Source organism: Pleurodeles waltl, chromosome 8 (genome assembly GCF_031143425.1).
Source record: "Pleurodeles waltl isolate 20211129_DDA chromosome 8, aPleWal1.hap1.20221129, whole genome shotgun sequence".
In the NCBI taxonomy this organism is placed as follows: domain Eukaryota; kingdom Metazoa; phylum Chordata; class Amphibia; order Caudata; family Salamandridae; genus Pleurodeles; species Pleurodeles waltl.
In genome coordinates this window covers 99962731-99978890 of record NC_090447.1, presented here as the reverse complement: position 1 = coordinate 99978890, position 16160 = coordinate 99962731, and the positions used below count along the sequence as shown (strand labels likewise).

The 16160-nt window shown below is 44.8% G+C and overlaps 1 protein-coding gene and 1 long non-coding RNA gene across 3 annotated transcripts in view; one reads left to right on the top strand and one right to left on the bottom strand.

Moving 5' to 3' along the window:
- The window catches only part of RAB6A (RAB6A, member RAS oncogene family), a 214502-nt gene that overhangs the window by 86957 nt on the left and 111385 nt on the right, over positions 1-16160 (bottom strand). The gene's annotated exons all lie outside the window — the stretch shown is intronic.
- Positions 358-7729, top strand: LOC138249764 (uncharacterized). Its single transcript, XR_011194839.1, has 2 exons — positions 358-682; positions 6684-7729. It is a non-coding gene; the product is annotated as an uncharacterized lncRNA (long non-coding RNA).

Sequence of the window (16160 nt, the reverse complement as noted above, 5' to 3'; positions counted from 1 at the left end):
TGGTATTTTGGGGAGGGAAAGGCTGATATCTATACCTTTGAACAACGTAATCCTTTGAAGGGTCTCAAGAATGTGGGGAGTCAGGCAGCTGCAGAAGGGAGGCAAGGACAAGACTGGGAATGGAACAAGTGTGTGGATACTGATTAACTCCTTAAAAATATCTGTATGACGTATATCATTAGTTACACATTTTATGTATCCTTTGATGTATGAGTATAAATATCACTGTTAAACGCTTTATGTCAGCACACTTTACTTCGGGCCTGGGATGCCAGTGGTAAACCTGTCCTCTTTGCTGCAGCAAAAATAAACAGACCTTTGGTCATAGATTTTTCACTCCGGCTCTCCGTGTCAAAACTCCTTTGTAAATGCATTTGTAAGTATCTGCAAATATGTGCATTTGACAATTTGGCGCCCGAACAGGGACCTTCCAGTGGATATCTTCAGTAGCTCTGTCACGAGACGTGCTGCCAGTGGGGGGACGCCGTTCCGGAGGTGTAGATTCCAGGGGCCCCTGCACAAAGACTTAGTTTCTGAAGCAGCTGCATCTTATCCACCGGGCAGGTTTCCCCCCGTTTTCTCATGATGTCCCAGCGAAGTCCCTGAAACATCGGTGTTTATCTTGACGGATTAGTCTGACACGGGCGGCCGGAGAGAAATCCAGGAAAAAGCAGATAGTCAGGTAAGACTGTTCCTCGCTGGCTATTTGTCTGCTTTAACTTGCATTTGAGAGAATAATTGTTTTTGGATAACTTATCATTTTTGGGAATGATTAGTTCTTGGTAAATTTGCATTTGTACAAGGTACCATTTGACAATTTGTATTACATGTGTTTTTCTTGTTTGAGTAATTTGCCCAGGCCTGGAGCAATTTGTAAGTTGGTAAATATTTGAAAAGGTTTTCTTTCGTGCACATTTGAAAAAGGGTTTTTTTTTTTTCGGTGCAGGTTGCATTTTGAAATTTGGTGCGTGTTGCATTTTGAACAAATTAAAAGGTTAGATATGGGAAATAAGAAATGTTGGCAAGGGTTATGTCTTTGTTTTCGCCGAAATCATGTGCCACGTTTAGATAAAAAGCAACCCATTCCAAAAGAGGGAACACCAGGGTGGGACATGTTAAAGGATTATGGTTTAGAGAATAATTTGTATAATAGTATATGGCGCAAATATACTAGACATTGTCCTGACCTCCAGTGGCCGGAGGATGGGTCTTTTGATTTAAAGAAACTAACCTACCTACAGGAATGTTTGTTTCATAAAAAGGCTAGACAACATATGTTTGAAGTATACAGAAAATGGGAAATTGAGGCCACCAAAAGAAAAACGAAGTCAGATAAACTGTTAGAGAAGGAGAACCGGAGAACCATCATGCAGAAAGCCGCCCTGTACCACCATTCCCAAACCCAGAAAAGAATTGAGTCTGAAGATAGAGTCCATAGGGCCCAGGTGGAGGGAAGTTATGTATCAAAGCCAACAGAACCCAAACATGCATTAGAGGAAGATGAGGTAATGCTACAGCTATTAGATAATAGCCCTACTGCACCTCCACCTTACACACCCCCTGCAGTAGCCCAACCTATCATGGGGGCACAGCAACAGCAGCAAGGGCAAGGGCACAATTTGGGAAATCCAGGTGCACCACTACAGCAGCATGTGCCACAGCCACCACAGCCTCTAGCTCAAGCCACCCAAATAGCCCAAGTCCTAATCCCTCCGCCACCTGCCCCACCACTACCAGCCAACACTGCAAGGTTACCAATAATGTCCCCTGCCCCTAATACCCCAAATGGACAACGCCGACGGTGCACAGCCACTCACTCACTTTCACCCATATGGAGCACACCTATGAAGTCGATTTCGCCCCCTGGTACCCGCTCCACTATTGGGGATTGGGAAAAACGGGTTATCAAGGATCAGTCAGATAACTGGATGTCACATCTTATTTACACCCACACCGATATTATGGACACAATACAACAGATGTCACATTTTGGACAGCAATTAGCACTGTTGTATATGATTGAAAAATTGGAGAGGGATTGGAAGTCTTGCATTACAGATTCTACCCCTCTCCCTTATGAACAAGAATTAAACCAATTATGGCGGGACAGTAGGGCTTGTATTCTTGATAGTAGCAGCATAAATGAGGGAGTACGCATTTGTGTCATAGCCAGGGAAGATGTTCTAAATAGATATGACAAGGGGTACCCAATGAGGGAAGTGCACCCTGATATGCCCACTGCAGCTGCAGTCGCAGCAGCAGCTGCCGCCGGACAGCCAGCTCCCGTGCCGGTGGCCCAATTTGTTCATATACCATGGAAAAGGGAGGAGGTAATGGCTATAAAGAAAGACTTGCCAGACCCTCGAAAGAATCCAGCTGGATTCTATCGGGACCTTAGAACTGCCATTTCCACCACAACCATGACTCTCAAAGACATTGACTATTTTTTTGGTGTTTTATTGGGTCCTGAAGTTTGGCATAAAATTAGAAGAGTAGATGATGCACCTACTTTGGGAAATACATGGGGGGGTTTAGAAGCACATGAAGCACAAAGGGCACCAGGAACCCTGCCGCATCAGGATATTTTAGATTTACCTAATCGGATATTGACTAAGTTAGAAACTGTTATACCTCTTCAGACTGTGGATTGGGGAAAGCTTGCCACTTATAAACAGAAAATAGGTGAAGATGTCCCAGATTATTTTACTCGAATTGAACAAGCGTTCATAGATTTTAGCGGTCAAGACCTCGCCACCGTAACAGGTGTCACACTATTTGTAGAACGCTTTGTTAATGGCCTTCTACCTGAAATATCACAAAAATTAAAAGCAACAGAGAGTTCGTGGATGACGAAGGGACAGGCAGAGATTTTGCAGATGGCGCAATACTATGAGAGCAGGTACAAGGAAGAATTAGAAAAGAATGAGAAGTCAGTAAAAGAATTGAAGAAAAAGGCATTATTACAGCAGGCATACCCTCAGCGGGATGCAACCCCTCAGCAAAGGGGTGGCCCACCAAGGGGACGGGGAAGGGGTCGAGGCCGAGGTACATCTGCACCACCCCAAGACCGCCGATTAAATATCAACCAATGTGCCTACTGTAAGCAGGATGGACATTGGCGTGATACTTGCCCATTACTGGAAGGAAGGCAAAGTATGTCACTTCATAGAGGGAACGCGGCAGGTAATGCACGAGGACGAGGAAGAGGTAGAACTGATCAGAATTCGCAGAATGAGAATCAGGTCCCGCGTAACACTAATATTTTTGACAATGCATTTGAACGACAATATTATGCTGATGATTTCTTTTCTGAATCCTACAATTATTAGGACAGCCACAGACAGGGCCAGGGGCGAGTAAGTATTCCTGTAGATCAAAATGGTCCCTACATTGATGTAAAAATCGAAGGAGAGGGCCATAAGTTTCTTCTAGATACTGGTGCCACCAGAACATCTATTGCACATTCTGCAGTCCCCGGGGCTCCCCTGTCTGGGCTTCATACCACATCAATTGGGATTTCTGGAATCCCCGTGGTGAGCCCCATCTCAACACCTATGAGAGTAACTGTAGGCCCATTTACAGTACACACGCCACTCTCTTTAACATCAGGTTGCAATGAAAACTTGTTTGCATTAGATTTGTTAAAGAAATTAAATGCAGTTATTCACTGTTCAATGGATGGTGTCTATGTAACTATGGATAGTGTTTCCCCAACTCGGTGCATGTTCTCACAGGAATACGACTTACCCCCAGAGCTACAGGAAATAGACCCTCGCTTATGGGCCAAAGGCAAGAATGATGTAGGCATTATGGATATCGACCCTATTGTAATAAAAATCAAACCAGGTGCCCGGTTACCTCGTGTTCCTCAATACAAATTACCTAAATCAAGCGAAAAAGGGCTCAAGGCAGTCATATCTGATCTTGTGCATGCAGGTGTCATAAAGGAAATAGTGAGCAGCCCATGTAACAGTCCAATCCTTCCTGTTGTAAAGAAACGAAATGATGCTAATAGATTAGATGGTGAGCAATCATTTACTGATAACACAGTATATCGATTAGTTATTGATCTCCGAGAAATTAATAAAATAGTAATTCCCCAGTTTCCCGTGGTCCCAGACATGAATAGTCTTTTCACCATGATCCCACCCTCTGCGTGTTTTTTCACCGTAATCGATTTGAAGAATGCTTTCTTTAGCATTCCAATTGCCGAAGAATCTCAATATTTGTTTAGCTTTGCGATTTTTGGTAGATCATTCGCGATGACAAGAATTCCACAGGGCTTTGTTGAGTCCCCGAGCATATATAGTCAATGTCTTAAACGTCAATTAGACCAATTCGATCCACCTACAGGCTCTGCGTTGTTGCAGTACATTGATGATATTTTAATTGCCTCAGATTCCATGACACAATGTAAGACTGATACTGTTGCATTATTACATCATTTAGCACCTCTGGGCCATAAGGTGTCCCTTCCAAAATTGCAGTATTGTAGAGAGGAGGTCACCTATCTAGGACACCTCCTCTCTAAGGAGGGAAGGAGATTACATCCAGACAGAATTAAATTGGTTCATACAATGACTGCACCACGCACCCCTTCTGAAGTCCGAGCATTTTTGGGATTTACATCTTTTTGCAGACAGTGGATTCCAAATTTTTCACTTATAGCAAAACCATTGACTGCTCTGACACTTTCAGATGTGCCCTCTCCTGTACCTTGGACTGACAAATGTGAGGAGGCTTTTCAAGAATTAAAAAAGGCGATGTGCTCTGCTCCTGTATTGGGTAATCCGGATTACAGCAAACCATTTGTTTTATTTGTGCATGAAAAGCATGGCTGTACACTGTCTGTTTTGACACAGGCCCAAGGTGGGAGACAACGCCCTTGTGCATACTTCTCTTCCACCTTGGACACTGTGGCGCAAGCTTTGCCTACTTGTCTTAGAGGAGTGGCTTCTGCAGCAGCTGCGGTGAAACAAAGTGAAGGGTTTGTTGGTGGCAATCCGCTCACTGTGATGGTTCCTCATGCCGTTGATATTTTGTTAAACAAGACACAGACGCAGCACCTCACCAGTGCTCGTCTAACGGGTTACGAATTAACATTGTTCAGTCCAAATATTACTTTGAAGCGGTGCAATGTCTTGAACCCAGCTACGTTACTACCCCTCCCTCAGGACAATGTGGAATTTGATCATAATTGCATTTTTGCCACTGAGGAAGAAACTAAGGGACGGGTAGACTTGACAGACACTCCCCTATCTGACCCACAGGGAGAGCTGTTTGTAGATGGGTCTTGCTTCAAGTTACCAGATGGTACGACCACTGCAGCCTATGCCGTCACCACAGTCAAAACAGTGGTTGAATCTCATAGAATCCCGAAAAATTCGGCACAGGCTGCAGAATTAATTGCCCTCACCAGAGCTTGTGAAATAAGTGAACATCTTAGTGTTAACATCTACACTGATAGCCAATATGCGTTTGGAGTAGCTCATAATTTTGGGCGACTCTGGGCGAATAGAGGCTTTATCACGTCACATGGCACTACCATCCAGCATGGCAACTTGATTGTGACACTTTTGACTGCTCTCAGTCTGCCCCGTCAGGTCGCAATCATTAAGTGTAGTGCCCACAAAAAAATTACTGATGATATAGGACGAGGAAATGCTTTTGCAGATGCTACAGCGAAAGCAACAGCACGAGCACCATTTGACAATGCATATGTTGAGAGTAGCATCAAGGGAGAGCCCCAGTACGAAGTATTAGAAAATACCATGCAGTGTGTGAGAGATATTCAAGCAGAAGCAACAGCAGAGGAAAGGGAACAGTGGGAGAAGAACGGTAGACTAGACAGTGAGGGTTGTTACACAGATGACACAGACAGAAGAAGATGGATGTTACCTAATTGCTATGTACACGCTATGGTTACTATGGCCCACAGTCCTGCACACATCAGTGCCCAAGGCATCAAGACAACTTTGGACCATGTTTGGAGTAATCCTCTGATATCCAAAGCTGCTAATAACCTGGTTAAAAGTTGTATGGTGTGTGCAGTGCACAATGCAGGAAAAGGGACCCCTACGCCCCCTGGTCACTTTGCCCCTCCTGATCTCCCTTTTGAAGCTATACAGATGGATTTTATCCACATGGAACCGTGTAACAAACTGAAATACGTGTTAGTGGTAGTATGCATGTTTTCAAAATGGATAGAGGCCTACCCATTAAAAGACAATGGTGCTCTCTCTACCGCCAAAATATTACTAAAAGAATATTTTCCTAGATACGCCTTGCCACGATTAGTCTGGAGTGACAATGGCAGTCATTTTTCTAATGAGGTAATGGAGAAGGTCTGTACTGCCCTTAACATCAAACATCGATTTCATGCTGCAAATCACCCACAATCAGCGGGCCTTGTAGAAAGGTATAATTACACCTTGAAGAGCAAAATAGCTAAGATTTGTGCTGAGACCAACTTAAAATGGCCAGATGCTTTGCCCCTAGCATTAATGTCCATCAGGATGACTGCCAGTAGCAAGTCACGATTATCCCCCTATGAAGTTGTCATGGGGAGGCCAGCCAATATCTGGGGGGTACCACGACCAAAGAAGCTTTCTGAAGTGCAATATCCTTTGTTTGTAGATTACTGTAAACAATTGACTAAAGATTTGCGTTTGATCCACCAACAGGTCAAGGCCAGCCTACCGACTCCTCTTGAAGGCCCTGGTCACCCTTTTAAGCCAGGGGATTGGCTTATGACAAAGAATTTTCAAAGAACCAACAGTCTTCAGCCCAGGTGGCGGGGGCCAGCCCAGGTACTGCTTGCAACACAGACAGCGGTGAAAGTGGAAGGAAGGAAAAACTGGATACATGCTAGCCACTGTAAGCGTGCACCAATTCCACTACAGAGTACTCTAACAGCAGAATTACCATTGTCTCCTGATTACAGCGAAGTAGGGAGACAGGAAACACCTCCACAGGTTTCAAGTGCTATTTCTGCTCCTGCGGTGACACAGCAGCCCAGTGACGAAGAGTTGCTGTTTGAAGATCAACAAACTCATCGATACAACCTGCGTCCTCGCCCATCCAAATGAACAGAATTTTGAAGGTGCGTAAGGTGGTGACCCCTACGAAAAGCTACATTTACATCACCCTGATAGCTCCTAGCTTGGAATTGCAAACTGAGGTCTCTTCTGAATGGCCAAGGAATCCTTTGCTCAGCAGAATACGGCACGCCTGCCTTTGTGAAATACAGTTCCCCGCTTTCACCGCCACCGGCATTTCCGATGCCATTGATGTACCAGCATTAAAACGAGCTATCCTCACTGTTGTTACGCACACTTTGGGCGACGAGGTTGTAAATGACTGTGATGACTAAAATTCCAGCATGAACACGGGTGACTAGCCTGTGCAACGACACCAGAACATTGGTCAGAACAATTGTCTCAACGAGAACACAAGTATAGTGGGATGCAGCTTGTGCAACGCTATTCAATCAGTGGGTAAATGGAGTTAACAGTTCTGTGACTGGCGAGAAAGAAAAAAAAAAAAAAAAAACAAGTACCAGTTCTACGGAAGCGGCCAGCCATTAGGGTTGGTGCGGTTTGTAGTCCCAGCGGTAAAAAAAAAAAAAAAAAAGAAAGGTGCCCTTTTTCTGTTTAATACCCAAGCACATCACTAATCTGGTTGAAAATTGCTGGCCTCCGCCCTCATTTTGCTGAGACACTGAACGAAACTGACAAACTATACTGAAGACTAACTTTGAAGTATTGCGACTTACTCACTGGGAGTTGAGACTCACCAGGAGTTAAAACTTGAAAAGGAGAAGCTAAGGGACCTAGGATCAAGCCAACCTCTATTGTCCTGGACCAACCAGTGCAGCCTAACTGCTAGAGTGTAAAGCACGGCGGTGCTGAACCCTAGTGGGTGTGAACATTGAAGGAAAAATTTACTTATTTGTATCTATACGTATATGATTATTAGTATAGTGATATCAATATTTTGCATTTACATATTTGGTAATTGTGTGAGTATATTTTTGAACACGCGTAGGCGGTTGAGACGAGTAAAACGGTATCATAGAAAAGTTGTAGGACCAAGGAGAAGAGCACAATAAAATTATGAAGATATATCCATTTGGCAGGACAAATATCCCTCTAGAGAATAGGGAAGAGTGGCCTTATAACTATTTCTACAAAACCATAATGAAGTACCTAGTGACCCTTATGTTAATATGTATAATGTCCAGTGGTGTTGCATCATTGTTGCAAAATCCTACCTTACATCCATTAATAAAGGTTCATGGAAAATTAGCGGAGACATTAAGTCTCACTGACTGTTGGATTTGCCGGCACTTGTCTAGACACCCCGAGGATCCTATAGGCCTTTATGAAGTACCAGTATCACCAAGCGAATATGAAAGAGGGGAAGTGTGTCTTGTACCAAATACCACTTGGAGATGTGACCAACAAGAATATCAATGGTACCCTAGGTGTGCGGTGCTCCCTAATACCCAGGCAGAATACAAGCTCTCCCCGATGCCTGGAGAGAATGCCACACTTAAAATGTTTCCCATATGTTTTGGTACCTATTTTTATGGGCAAAACCCAGAGGCAAAATACATGGGAAAGATCCCTCCTGAACAGTGTGTTTACACTTTGTTATTTGATATAAAAACAGGGAATTGGGATCTTGAAGGAGAGGAGAAAATAGACAGAAATTGGACAGCGTTAATTAATGGGACTCATCAAAATTACACTGTGAATTATTGGAACCTGACTGTGGGAGAAAATGAGATTCTAGTAGATCCAGAAGGATTGTTATATGATCCCTCCAGAGAACAAGATAGAAATGGGAAAAATTCACCTGTAATATTGTCCCGGGTTTTCCTTGGCCCCCTCTGGACGGCTAGATGTTCATATGTTGCACCCTGGGCAAATGTATCATTGCTAAATACAATCTGGGAAGATTACAAATATTGCAATAATTCTGAGCATGACACCCCAGAGGGTGTAGGATTGCCTCGAATAAAATACAGCATTATAAATTCACAAATCCAGGGAGGCATGTACTTCGTATGTGGAAGAACTGCATATAAAGTACTGCCTCTAAACTGGGAAGGGATATGTTCACTGGCATATTTGGCACCCAACATTACTGTGATATCAAATATATCATCTTCCCAGCCCCTTAACATGGGGAGTTTTGCACATAGGTACAAACGAGGGACACCCATACTGGAGGAGCGAAAGAACTGGGTATTTCAAGTATTACATGTTCTTATTCCCGGATTTGGAATTTTCGATTTGCAACTGGCAATGATGAATATGTCAGCTGAATTAGCCATTGCATTTAATGCCACCAGAGAGGCCATAGGAAGTATACAGGTAGAGATAAACTCTGCAGCCCAATTGGCGATACAAAATCGGCTTGCCCTAGACTTGATTACAGTACAACAAGGAGGAGTATGTGTTTTAATCCAACATCAGTACCAGCAAAAGTGCTGTTATTTCGTCAACAAGTCATCCGAGATAGAATTGGATATTGGGAAAATAAAAGAAGCAGTACAGGTATTTGAAAAGGGGGGCCAATATGAAGGAGGCGATTGGAGTTTATCATGGTTATGGTCTTGGTTTGGGGGGTGGGGCTGGTTGTTTAAAGACATACTTTTTATAATAATAGCTATTGTATTAAGTTGTTTATTAGTGCAGTGCTTACCTGCTCTCTGTTCCTGTTTAAAATTGTGTAAACTTCCGCCAGTGAAAATACTAGAAACCAATCGAGCTATGATGCAGAGAGAAGAGATAACTTCCCTAATGGCTATTGACCCCACTGTCCTCACTGCAGATACTGGTTGCTCATACCCATCGGTTGTTTATGTCCCCATGAATGCAAATTTCAATGAAGTGGGAGTAAAATTCAACATATATGAGGAAATTTAGAACTATTCAAACGTTTATTATGTTCAGAAGAAAAAAAACTCAAAAAGGGTCGATTGTTAGAATTCATTTTGAATTGCTTCGTTTCTTTTACACGTGTAAGTTTGAGCTTTTGTTGTCTCTGAACGCACTGTCTATCACATATGTTATCTTATGTATATTTGTTTAGGTAAAATAAGCCTGGTTCCACGCCATGGGCTTGCAGCTGGTTTCTTTCCCTAACTGGGGCACTGTATTCATTATAATTGTGTGTTCAAATAACTAACTGACCTCGGCTGTGGTATTTTGGGGAGGGAAAGGCTGATATCTATACCTTTGAACAACGTAATCCTTTGAAGGGTCTCAAGAATGTGGGGAGTCAGGCAGCTGCAGAAGGGAGGCAAGGACAAGACTGGGAATGGAACAAGTGTGTGGATACTGATTAACTCCTTAAAAATATCTGTATGACGTATATCATTAGTTACACATTTTATGTATCCTTTGATGTATGAGTATAAATATCACTGTTAAACGCTTTATGTCAGCACACTTTACTTCGGGCCTGGGATGCCAGTGGTAAACCTGTCCTCTTTGCTGCAGCAAAAATAAACAGACCTTTGGTCATAGATTTTTCACTCCGGCTCTCCGTGTCAAAACTCCTTTGTAAATGCATTTGTAAGTATCTGCAAATATGTGCATTTGACAGATCGGTCACCTAGTTTTCGGGTTAAGCCATGGCCTGTTGGCGGTGGCGTCCCCTGGGCTTTTGTGGACTTCTCGTGAGTCTTGATTTTCGACGTCTTACTCACGGTTTGGGGTGTTTCTTCGGCGTCGAGTTCTTCAGAATCCGACTCGTGGATGGAGAAAGCTTCTTCTTCCTCCTCGAAACGTTCTTGACCTGTCGGCGTGGACGCCATTTGTAGTCTCCTGGCTCTTCGGTCTCTCAGCGTCTTCCTCGACCGAAACGCTCGACAGGCTTCACAAGTATCCTCCTTGTGCTGGGGGACAAGCACAAGTTACAGACCAGATGCTGATCCGTATACGGATACTTGTTAAGGCATTTTGGGCAGAAGCGGAATGGGGTCCGTTCCATCAGCCCTGAAGTCGCACGTGGCCGGGCCGACCAGGCCCCGACGGGGGATCGAAAAAACCCCGAAGGGCCACTGGAGCTCTTCAAAATTCGGTGTCGATTTGTTCTAACTAACCCGATACCGAACGCAAACAATACCGACTATTTTTTCCGAGATTCTAACTAACTTTCCGACCCGAAACACGGAGCGAAAAGGAACACGTCCGAACCCGATGGCGGAAAAAAAACAATCTAAGATGGAGTCGACGCCCATGCGCAATGGAGTCGAAATGGGAGGAGTCCCTCGGTCTCGTGACTCGAAAAGACTTCTTCGAAGAAAAACAACTTGTAACACTCCGAGCCCAACACCAGATGGCGGACTGTGCACAGCATGTGTATCTGCAGCTACAAATGCCATCGAACACACACACATATATATATATATATATATATATATATATATATATATATATATATGCAAATAGAGATCACAGCACTCAGTATGCAAAGTGAAACAAAAAGTAGTTAGAGTATTTAGTTATTACAAGGTAAAAAATGAATGAATGAAGCAGTCGAGCACAGCACGGTTCAAATCTTGTCTCCATAGAAGAGTTCGTTTATTCTGAACGAGGTGATATTTCAGAGAACAGAGAGCATTTTCCCAAAACAGCCAACACGTGTTTCGTCACATCAGTGACTTTTTCAAGGCCGAAATTGACAACAACAAAAAAGTGCCAGGTAGGTTAGGTCCGGTACGTCTCAGAAATAGTAAATAGTCCAAAGGAAACTCAGCAATCTTTTCAGTATCTTCATCAGTCTATGAAATGAATAGTCCAAAAAGGCATGTAAAGCTGTCAATCAATGAGAACCCCGGTAGGTCCAAACGTGTGTCTCGTAAGTAAGTGTGTAGCAGTCAGTCCATGTGTCGGCGTATTCTCCTCTCTATAGAATACGCCGACGCATGGACTGACTGCTACACACTTACTTACGAGACACACGTTTGGACCTACCGGGGTTCTCATTGATTGACCGCTTTACATGCCTTTTTGGACTATTCATTTCATAGACTGATGAAGATACTGAAAAGATTACTGAGTTTCCTTTGGACTATTTACTATTTCTGAGACGTACCCGACCTAACCTACCTGGCACTTTTTTTTTTTTTGTCAATTTCGGCCTTGAAAAAGTCACTGATATGACGAAACACGTGTTGGCTGTTTTGGGAAAATGCTCTCTGTTCTCTGAAATATCACCTCGTTCAGAATAATGAACTCTTCTATGGAGACAAGATTTGAACAGTGCTGTGCTCGACTGCTTCATTCATTCATTTTTTACCTTGTAATAACTAAATACTCTAACTACTTTTTGTTTTACTTTGCATACTGAGTGCTGTGATCTCTATTTGCGTATATACTATTTGTGTATTCATATTGCACATCATTGTTGCCTAAGGGTAGTAGGGCATATGATCACGTGCACCACTGCTTGTTCATCTGACTATATTACATTTATGTACTTTCCCATCTGAGTGCGGCCATCTTTCACCCTTACTACCCACTACAGATTATATATATATATATATATACACATATGTATATATACATATATACACACACACATATGTACAAGTGAATGTTGAACTTAAGCGGCTACAGGCTCCTGGGGAGGTGGGTGCATGTGATTCTGCAGCGGAACATGCCACGAACAGATGTACACTGGGTCCCCCCCCCCCACAGGTGAGGTGTGTGTTGGGAAGAGATGTAGTAAGTCACTGTTTCGGCTGTGAGGCTTGTTTTGTTAGCTGATATTTTCCTCCTGCCTCTGGGGAATTGGCCTCTGTCATTAACTTTAAACCCACCTCGTTGGTATTGAGGTTGGTAGGTTGACTTTGATTGTGAGGTGGATGCCTCAGGTGTTTGTGCTCTAAAACCACCTCTGTATTGAGGTTTCCGAAAAGATCCCCTGTATTGTGTTGTATACAGAGAACCCATGGCCTTAGCGGTGTCTTGAGTCTTTTTTCATTTTCTCAATAGCCGTATCTACTTCAGGGCCAAAAAGCTTTTTTTGATTGAATGGCATATTAAGGACTGCCTGTTGAATTTCAGGCTTTAACCCTGACGACCGAAGCCATGCGTGTCTCCATATAGTAACAGCAGTATTAATTGTTCTAGCTGCTGTGTCTGCTGAATCTAGGGCTGATCTAATTTGGTTATTGGTAATAGCCTGCCCTTCCTCGACTATTTGTTGTGCCCTTTTTTGTTGGTCTTTGGGGAGATGTTGTATGATATCCTTCATCTCGTCCCAGTGGGCCCTATCATACCTAGTCAATAGTGCTTGGGAGTTGGCTATCATCCATTGTTTGGCTGCCTGCGATGCTACCCTTTTGCCAACAGCATCACATTTTCTGCTCTCATTGTCTGGTGGTGGTGCATCACCAGATGACTGGGAGTTGGCTCTCATTCTGGCCGCGCTTACAACTACAGAATCAGGAGGCAGTTGTGTTATGAATGCCAGATCAGAGGGAGGTGGTTTATACTTTTTCTCCACTCTGGGAGTAATTATCCTGGCTTTGACTGTCTCTTGAAATATCTGGTGTACGTGCTGTAACACGCCTGGAAGCATTGGAAGGGATTGGTAGATAGTGTGTGTGGAGGATAATGTGTTAAAGAGAAAATCATCCTGTAAGGGCTCAGTGTGCATACTGACACTGTGGTAGGATGCCGCCCTAGCCAGAACCTGAGTGTATCCGGTGCTATCTTCCAGTGGTGATAGTTTGGAGGGATAGCAGTCTGGGCTGTTATCAGGAATGGGATCTGGATCATAGAGATCCCATGGATCCACATTGTCTTGTTGTTAATCAAAAGAATGTACAGGAGACTGTGCAGGTGTGGGAGTAGTAGGTCGAGAGACAAGCAGGTGAGGAGAATGAGGAGGAGACTGAGGTGGTGAAAATTGTGGAGGTGGAGATCTTTATTTAGGCTTTGGCACTTAAGCTGGTGGCTGAGCAGTGTCCAATTGTTCCTGAAAGGCCAGCTTCCTCTTAGGCTTCAGAGGAGGTGCAGTTATGATCTTGCCAGTGTCCTTGTGAATGTGAATTCTGGCTTGCCTTTCATCAATGTCCTCCATTTGTGTGTGTGTTCCTCCAAAATCTATGGCTTTCTTTAAGTACTTTGGAAAGTCCACGTTCCTCTGTATAAACTGGCCTTTTCGGCTCCGAAGTTGGATTTTTTCGGGATCGAAAGGCTGGGAGTGGATGTTGGCCTCGGCTCTGAGCGATTTTCGAGGTTTCGACTCAAAGGTTCGATGTCTGCTAGTTTCAGAGTCAGTGCTTCGGCTCGAGTCCGAAGGCTTTGGTGGCGTGGCCTTTTTGGTGCTGAAGTTGTTGCTTGGTCACCGAAGGTCTTTTTGCGGGTCGAGCCATGGCCTTCGGGCAGTGGCGTTCCCAAGGCCTTATGTTTGGGCTTGGATGGGACAGGGGCAGGCGTACTCACTTGCAGTCCTGCCGTGACCGGTCTGTCCTCCTCAGACTCCTGCTCGGAGTCAGACCCTCAGATGGACACTGCGGTGTGCACGATCTCCTCTTCCTCGACGTCGAGACGTTCTGTGCTCTTTGACTACATCTCTAGTGTAAGGAAATGCCTCCTTGGCATGGTTACCCCCTGAGTTTTTGCCTTTGCTGATGCTAAGTTTTGATTTGAAAGTGTGCGGAGGCCTGCTAACCAGGCCCCAGCACCAGTGTTCTTTCCCTAACCTGTACTTTTGTTTCCACAATTGGCACACCCTGGCATCCAGGTAAGTCCCTTGTAACTGGTACCCCTGGTACCAAGGGCCCTGATGCCAGGGAGGGTCTCTAAGGGCTGCAGCATATCTTATGCCACCCTGGGGACCCCTCACTCAGCACAGACACACTGCTTGCCAGCTTGTGTGTGCTGGTGAGGACAAAATGAGTAAGTCGACATGGCACTCCCCTCAGGGTGCCATGCCAACCTCACACTGCCTATGCAGTATAGATAAGTCACCCCTCAGCAGGCCTTACAGCCCTAAGGCAGGGTGCACTATACCATAGGTGAGGGCACCAGTGCATGAGCACTGTGCCCCTACAGTGTCTAAGCAAAACCTTAGACATTGTAAGTGCAGGGTAGCCATAAGAGTATATGGTCTGGGAGTCTGTCATGCACGAACTCCACAGCACCATAATGGCTACACTGAAAACTGGGAAGTTTGGTATCAAACTTCTCAGCACAATAAATGCACACTAATGCCAGTGTACATTTTATTGTAAACATACACCCCAGAGGGCACCTTAGAGGTGCCCCCTGAAACCTTAACCAACTACCCGTGTAGGCTGACTGGTTTTAGCAGCCTGCCACACTCCAGACATGTTGCTGGCCACATGGGGAGAGTGCCTTTGTCACTCTATGGCTAGTAACAAAGCCTGTACTGGGTGGAGATGCTTATCACCTCCCCCTGCAGGAACTGTAACACCTGGCGGTGAGCCTCAAAGGCTCTCCCCCTTTGTTACAGCACCCCAGGGCATTCCAGCTAGTGGAGTTGCCCGCCCCCTCCGGCCACGGCCTCACTTTTGGCGGCAAGGCCGGAGGAGATAATGAGAAAAAAAAGGAGGAGTCACTGGCCAGTCAGGACAGCCCCTAAGGCAACCTGAGCTGAGGTGACTGACTTTTAGAAATCCTCCATCTTACAGATGGAGGATTCCCCCAATAGGGATAGGAATGTGCCCCCCTCCCCTTGGGAGGAGGCACAAAGAGGGTGTACCCACCCTCAGGGCTAGTAGCCATTGGCTACTAACCCCCCCAAAACCTAAACTCGCCCTTAAATTTAGTATTTAAGGGCTCCCCAGAACCTAGGAACTCAGATTCCTGCAACCTAAGAAGAAGAGGACTGCTAAGCTGAAAAACCCTGCAGAGAAGACGGAGACACCAACTGCTTTGGCCCCAGCTCTACCGGCCTGTCTCCCCACTTCTAAAGACACTGCTCCAGCGACGCTCTCCCCAGGGACCAGCGACCTCTGAAGCCTCAGAGAACTGCCCTGCATCTAGAAGGACCACGAACTCCCTAGGACAGCGGCTCTGTTCACCCAAGACTGCAACTTTGTAACAAAGGAGCAACTTTAAAACAACTTGCGGTTCCCGCCGGAAGCGTGAGACTTGACACTCTGCACC